Consider the following 7789-nt stretch of genomic DNA (forward strand, 5'->3'; position numbering starts at 1 on the left):
TGTCAAATCTAAGACAAAACTCAAAATCTTGAGATTCAAGAACCAACAATACTAATTGGATCAACATTTATTACTTAATCTCAATTTTATTTTATTTTTAATATCTCAACCTCATTAATAATAGATAAATGAGATATTTATTACTTCTATTTTTTTTTTTATCTATTCTCTTATTTTTACATAATTTTTTTATTAAATAGTTATTTCTATTACTCATTACTCACGTCAGCCACTACTTACAGTTATATTTACATAAGCATGAAATGCTTCACCCACTACTTACAGATATATTTCTCATAGTTATATTAACAGAAGCATGAAGTGCTTCAAATCCACAAAGTATCGGTGTGAATGAGGGAATTGGCTATTTTGCACCAATCTCAACTGCTATTGACTTGCTGGCACGATATGTTTCTTTAATATGAATTGGTGAAACTTGATGTTCATGTCAAGAATTTCTATCCATTTGAAATGTCCCCTTAGTCTGACACAGCTAAAGTTATTGCAGAAATAAAGAAAGAAAATGAGGATGAGAGAAAAGGAGAAAAAAAAAGGGAGAAAAGTGGAGAATATTAAAAGTACTACCTATCATTATGTAAAGAAAAACCAATCATAGCATGAAACAGTAGGTGAGGTGCATATGTATAGTTGCTCGTGTTATTCTGAGTGTGACTATTGACAAATTGCAAGACAAAAAAATCACGCTTTAACTTACGAACCAAACTATATATACGTAAAAGTTGGGTTTTCAATCGAAACACATTAACAAATCTAAATGATGTGATTGGGATCTAAAACATGCTTCAAGGTAACATCGTAAGTCAATAATCTGAACGCATGAAATGAGAAAATTGGCCCAGCTATGCCTAACCATCGTTGTCGAGAGTACATGATGACACAAAATAGTGATGAAAATTTCTGAAAAGTTGTTTCCAAAATCTTGCCGAGATTAAATTTTAGCATTTTACACGAATAATATAATCTTAATTAATGCTTCAAATTAAATTGTTCTTTTATCGACACATAACGTTGTAAAAGATTTCATTAAAATTTGAAGTCTGTGGGTGTGTGGAAATGGGCAGCACCCAGACGATATCTTTTGTAGTTCAGTGTGTTCTTTTGAATAAAGTATAATTCTTAATAATGCCACAAAGCACTTATGAGAACTCAGTTTGGTGGAGCTGATGAGGTTGGGTATGGATAAGACATGTTAAAGTTTCAAAACAAATAAAAAGGGTGAACATTCATTTGAAGCATTTGGAAAATTTCCATTTATAAAATAGATTTTTAAATATATAGAGCAAGTCTATTTGCATCATAAAATATCTTCTTTTTTTAAATTAAAAATTTAGGTTAGTCAAGTTTCATACTTTGCAAAAATCAAAACAAACTTTAATACTAAAGAACATTTATATATTTATTAGTACTAATAATAATGGGAATCAAATCTAAATTCTCATGAATCTATTGTGTAATTTTTCACTACTAGTTATATTATTTAAATAGTATTTAAAGAGGTACATATTTACAAACTTCATACCAAATAATATTTTCACATCGTTAGTAAGATTCGAACTCATGTTTGAATGAGATAGAAACCTGATCCTTATCAATTGGACTAAGGTAGCATTATAAGATAATGAGATGATGCGAAGGTGAAGTGTGACAACATTTCACTATATGTTTATAAGAGGGCTCACCCACCCATCCTCCAATCGAGTTTGGCAAGAAATCCACTTGCTCATAGAAGTTAATGGGATTAACAGTTAGTGATCCATGAGGACAGAAAAACAATAGTACAAAGATCTTGTTTTAATAATTTTGAAATATATAATATAACCAAATCTAGTGAATTACAAGCATTTTTTTCTATCAAGTCCAAACATCTTGTTGGAGTTTTTCATCGGTTGTTTAAATCCTAGTTTTTTTTTTTTATTTTTATAATCATGATATTAATAAAAAAAAATATTATTATTATTAAGGTGAGTATTTTCCATCGAACATAATGTTTCATACCTTAAATTGAAATTTAAACTTTTTATGTAAGAATTCAGTTAAAGAACATAAAACATAATCACTCGTGTAAATCAATTTTAGTAATCTTTTAATTGTTTTAATTGGATTTAATATTTATATAAATTGCTGCTTATTATTGAATTTATAAAGATTATTAAATTCATTAATTACTAAGTTACTGTTCTGGTGAATATATAATAATACTCTCTTATCATGATTTAATAATAACTCATCATGATTTAACTTTTCTAAAGTGAATAAAAATAAAGTAAATAATAGAAATTGATTTTTGAAGAAATTATTAGTTACTTTTAATACATCAATTGTTATATTTATGTACGTAATGTCAATCGTCAATTTTATTTTATTTTTTTGGTTAGTGATTGAAATTTCCTACTTTATCCAACTGGACGAATTAGATCCTCTCATCACACACTATACTGCGTGGAAACAATAGTTTATACTTGCATTAGTATTTCATACTACATTTCACGTGATAACTTCATAATAATTATTTTAAATAACATTACATGATATAAGATTGAATTAAAAAATAATTCACATATTTATGTTTTAATTAAAAGGATCTTTGTATAAATATTAATCACATTTTATTAAGAATTTTATATCTTATATAAAGGATACTATTTTTAATTATTATTCTGGTCTCCAATTTATATAGACAATTTTACACTTTTATTTTACTCATAAATCTAAATTATTTTTTTCTTTTTCAATGTGTTTTTTTTTCCTAATTTTTTATCCTCTTTAATTAACTACTTGCATAACTACCCACTACGTGATTCATTTTTATTTATTTATTTTAATTTATTTAAAAATAGAAAGACATGGAGTGCCTCTTTTTTCATATTATTGATAATTGTTATTAGTGGAATATCTTGGTAATTAATGAAATATATCCTTGTAATTACTTTATAAATATTTTTTAGGCTACAATATATCAAGATTAATTATCTCCTTGATTTCATATATTAGTTTATTTGTTTCTTACATTAACACTGTTATTTATGAATATAATAGAAAAGCTTTGTATATATTCATCGCAATGACCAAATTCAAATAACAAAGAATCAATTATAAAACTATTGTTCTACGTATGCGTGCATATCTATATATGGTATCAAGAGCAACTCTAATATAGGAGACGACGATCATTTTTTTTTCAATCATTCTTCAGTGATTGAAACCTTCAATTTTCCACCATAAGCTCTGATTCTTGTCATCTCGTCATAGGTGATGCCCCAACCCCCAAATCTCTTGACTCCACATCACCATTCTCCCTCCATCCCTCTGATGGACCACACATCATAATCTGCCCCATTGTGTTACATGGTGAAAACTATAATGCTACGCTGCATTGTGGTGGCAAAGGAGGCCACGGACAGGTAGCACATGCTGCAACAACCTTGAAGCCTTTTGCTCAAGCACCCATCCAAGATTCAGATCGTCGTGGCATTCCTAGTCTCTTGGATGATCAATGGGCTATGCTTGTACACATTCTCAACACTTCAAAAGGGAAATCTTCTTCAATTGAAAAGTTGAGTGGTAAGTTTGATTCCACTGTGGACTGAATCTCGATACTGGATGCTCGAATTACATGACTGGTAATGCTAGATTATTTAGTCAATTATTTGATGTTTCTCCTACTTCTATTAGATTGGCTAATGGTAAACAAATCATTGCCACTAAGGAAGGAATGATAACTTTGAACAAACATATATATGGTGCTACATAATTTATTATATGTTCCAGATCTTACTTGTAATTTGTTGTCAATGTCTCACTTGCTAGCTGATCTCTCTTATTTTGTCACTTTTATTGATGAGCTTCGCATCATACAGGGTCGTGCTTTGATGACTCTGATTGCTGTGGGTGAGCAATGGAACGAGATTTATTGGTTTTGGCCTTTGCGACAACTTCAAGCTTATCAAGCAATTGTGAGAGATAAATGAGAGTTATGGCATTAACGATTGGGACACCCTTCTCAGAAAGTATATTTTCTGTTACCTGATAACAATAATGGAAATAAGGATGTTAATGTTATCCATGAACCTTGTGACATTTGCTTAAAATCCAAACAAACTAGAAGCATATTTTCTTCGAGTATTAGTAGAACAACAAATGTTTTCGATTTAATTCACTGTGATATATGGGGTGCGTATACTTTGCCCGCTAGTTGTGGTGCTCAATATATTTTTTAACTATTGTTAATGATTGTTCTTGAGCTATATGGGTTTATTTGATGACTGTCAAATTTGAGGTCCCTCAACTTATTAAGGATTTTTGTAGAATGGTTCAAACTCAATTTAATAAGCATGTTAAAATTCTTCAAAGTGACAATGGAAAGGAATTTACATGCCTTCATCGATTTTATGCTAATAATGGTATTATTCATCAAACTTCTTGTGTTAACACTCCACAACAAAATGGTAGGGTAGAATACAAACATCGACATATTCTTAATATGGCTTGGGCACTACTTTTTCAAGCTAATCTTCCTCTTTCTTTTTGAAGGAAGAGTACAATGACGATTGCTTATGTTATCAACTGAACCCCTACTCCATTTCTCAATGACAAAACACCATATACAAAATTCTCTTTGGTTCATCTACTAAGTATGATGTCCTTCATGTATTCATTTGTCTTTGTTTTGCCAAGAATCAACCTCATGTGAAGGATAAGTTTGGCACTCGCTCTCGTCAATCCATGTTTGTGGGGTATCCATTTGGTAAAAAGGGATGGCATTTGTATGACTTAGAGGAAAGAGTATTCTTTATATCTCGAGATGTTGTTTTTTATGAACATCAGTTTCTTTATTCCAATGAAACCTACTTGCATACCACTGATGTTGTATTTGAAAATAAAAAGTACTATGACACTGTGACTTATTTTGAGGATACTTCCTTTGCAAGGGGGATTGCAGCACCCTCGAGTATGACAAAAGCAATCGATAGCGAGGTTGTACAACACGTCCTGCCACCTGCGAGTGACGACTTGGATGTTGTCCAACTACTTGGTGCCACTTCCGATATTGGACATGTTGTACTTACTAAAGATACTATTTTGCTTCAAACTGGTCGCGGTCATCGAATAAAGAAACCCTTTAGTAAAATCAAAGGTTTCATTACCAACACCATTCATGTTACAAAACCTGTCACATCACCTGCTCCATCAAATTCCTCAGGTACTCCTTTTCCCATTGCTTATTATGTAAACTGTGATAAGTTTTCTATGAGACACACCCATTTTTTGACAGCAATTACTACAGGAACTAATAAACCCAACTCTTTTAAAGAAGCTGTTAAGGATCTTGGTTAGCGCAAAGCTATGCAAGATGAAATCAATGCACTTAAGAGAAATGGGACTTGGACTTTGGAGGAACTTCCACCTGGGAAGAAAACGATCAATTATAAGTGATTCTATAAAGTCAAGTACCAATCTGATGGTACAATTAAATGATTAAAGGGGCGCCTAGTGGTGTGCGGGAATCAACACGTTGCCGGACTTGACTTTAATAAAACATTTTCTCCTGTAGCTAAAATGGTCATGGTTTGCACATTTTTTGCTATAGCCATAGCAAGAAAATGGGAGCTACCAGATGGTTGTGCATAATGCCTTTCTCCATGGCGATCTTGTCGAGGAGGTCTATATTCAACTCCCTCCTGGTTTTAATTTACTTTTTCAAGTAAGGTGTGTCGATTACGTAAGTCATTATATGGACTCCGACAGGTGCCTCGAAATTGGTTTGCTAAGCTCTCAATTGCTTTGATGGAAATTGTTTTTCAGTAATCTTGTGTTGATTACTCATTGTTTAATTATTCCAAAGGTGATGTTTCTTTACATGTCCTTGTATATGTTGATGACCTTATCATTACTGGTTTTTCTTCTTTGGCAATTAGAAAATTCAAGGAACAACTCAGTGAGAGATTTCATATGAAAGATTTGGGAATTCTCAAGTATTTTCTTGGCATTGAAGTAGCACGTGGTAAGGATGGTTTGTTTCTTTCGCGACGTAAATATGTTCTTGACATTATAAGTGAAGCTGGTTTACTTGGTGCACGCCCGGTTTCTACACCCATGGAACAAAACCACCATCAATGGTGTCCTCTTTGATGATCTAGAGAAATATTGACGGCTTGTTGGGCGCTTAATCCACTTGATGATTACGCGACCTGAATTGTGTTACTCTGTACATATATTAGCTCAGTTCATGGGTGATCTTCGTGTTGAACATTGGGATGCAACTTTGAGAGTTTTGCGGTATTTAAAAGGTTGTCTTGGGTAGGGTATTTTGCTGCACGGGGATAGTAATTTTCAACTCTATGCCTTCTCTCATAGTGATTGGGCAAGTTTCCTTTTGACTCGAAAATCATTGATGGGTTACTTTGTTTTATTAGGTTCTTCTCCTGTCTCTTGGAAAACAAAAAAAAAAAAGAGCCAATTGTTTCTAGATCTTCTGTGGAGGCCAAGTATAGATCTATGGCCGGTACTACATGTGAGTTAAAATGGTTGAAATCCCTTTTGGCTTGTTTTAGGATATAACATGTCTGTCCCATTTTTAAATATGTATATAATTTTTATTCAATTTAGGTAATTATTAAATATATCTTATGCTTCAAAATCTTGTTTTTGGTAACAAAACACTTAGTTAAGAGTTAATTTTATTTTAGGATGTAATTGTTTAATATTAAGCATTTTTAATATATTTTTTTGGTTGAGATGTGATAGGAAAAATGTAACTTGAAATCTAGGACTCATCAACACCACTCCAAGACCAATAGGATGAGTTTTGAGCGAGCCAAATCTGCTCAAAGCGACCAATAGCTCTCTTCAAGTTAGGCAAGTCAAAGACTACACTTGAGAGAGGATGTTAACTTGCTTAAGTGAGTGCAGTGCTCACTCTAAGTGAGTCAAAATTCGCTCAAAGTAATCAAAACCTTATTTTGAACGAGACAATTCAAATAGTACTCCTAGAAAATGAAGCTACCTCGCTTAAGCGAATAAACTACTCGTTTTGAGCGTGGAAGAATTTTCGTAGAGCGACCAAGATAGGTGCTTTAAGTGAGATAAGTCAAAGATGCCTCTGGAAGGATTGAATAGGCTTGTTTAAGTGAACCCCATGGGCGCTCTGATTGAGAGTACATGAATGAAAGTAATTAAAATATTAAAATTTTTGGGATTTTATAGGGTCTTTGTATCTTAACTTTTAAGAACATAATTTAGAAAGATTAAAGAGAGTTCTGTGAGAGAGCATTTCTATAATCACAAACCACTCAAAGATTTTTTTTTATATTGTGTAATCATTAGTCATGAGTAGTTAAGTCTCTATTGTTGGAATGTGATAACTAGTATACTCATGTAAATCTCTATTTTCATTATATAAAAAGTCTTTATTTAATAAATCATTTTACTTTATAATTAATATTTGTTGTGACTTGATCAACCTTGCCATCATAATTTTATAATTTTAATTGAGGTCGAAAAACCTTTTTAAAATTATTATTTAGGTAAAATATTGATAACAATTATTATTAGGAATAAGATAAGTCTTATCAGTCAATTTTTGTCCCCAACCTTAATGTGAGTTGTTTAACAAAAATTATTAAGGAATTGAGATTTTTCTTAAATAACCTAGAATTTATTTTCTAAAGAATTACGGTTTAAATATAATTGTGGAGTGTTAAATTAACTATATAATTTTTAATATTGAAAAAAAATTTAAAATGATTTACAAGAAGATATAGCTAGTAAT

General features: G+C 31.5%; 1 long non-coding RNA gene across 2 annotated transcripts; it reads left to right on the forward strand.

Annotated features, from left to right (window-relative positions):
- The first annotated feature begins 2023 nt into the window (after nucleotides 1-2023).
- On the forward strand, nucleotides 2024-7178 carry LOC114916657 (uncharacterized). Of its 2 annotated transcripts, XR_014429825.1 has the most exons (5): nucleotides 2024-3582; nucleotides 3879-4028; nucleotides 4950-5221; nucleotides 5306-5680; nucleotides 5937-7178. It is a non-coding gene; the product is annotated as an uncharacterized LOC114916657 (long non-coding RNA). The 2 variants fall into 2 exon arrangements; XR_014429824.1 differs by having other exon boundaries at nucleotides 2746-3582; nucleotides 5306-7175.
- The last annotated feature ends 611 nt before the right edge of the window (nucleotides 7179-7789 follow it).

This window comes from Cajanus cajan, chromosome 9, assembly GCF_000230855.2.
Source record: "Cajanus cajan strain Asha chromosome 9, NIPB_CcT2T_4, whole genome shotgun sequence".
Lineage (NCBI taxonomy): Eukaryota > Viridiplantae > Streptophyta > Magnoliopsida > Fabales > Fabaceae > Cajanus > Cajanus cajan.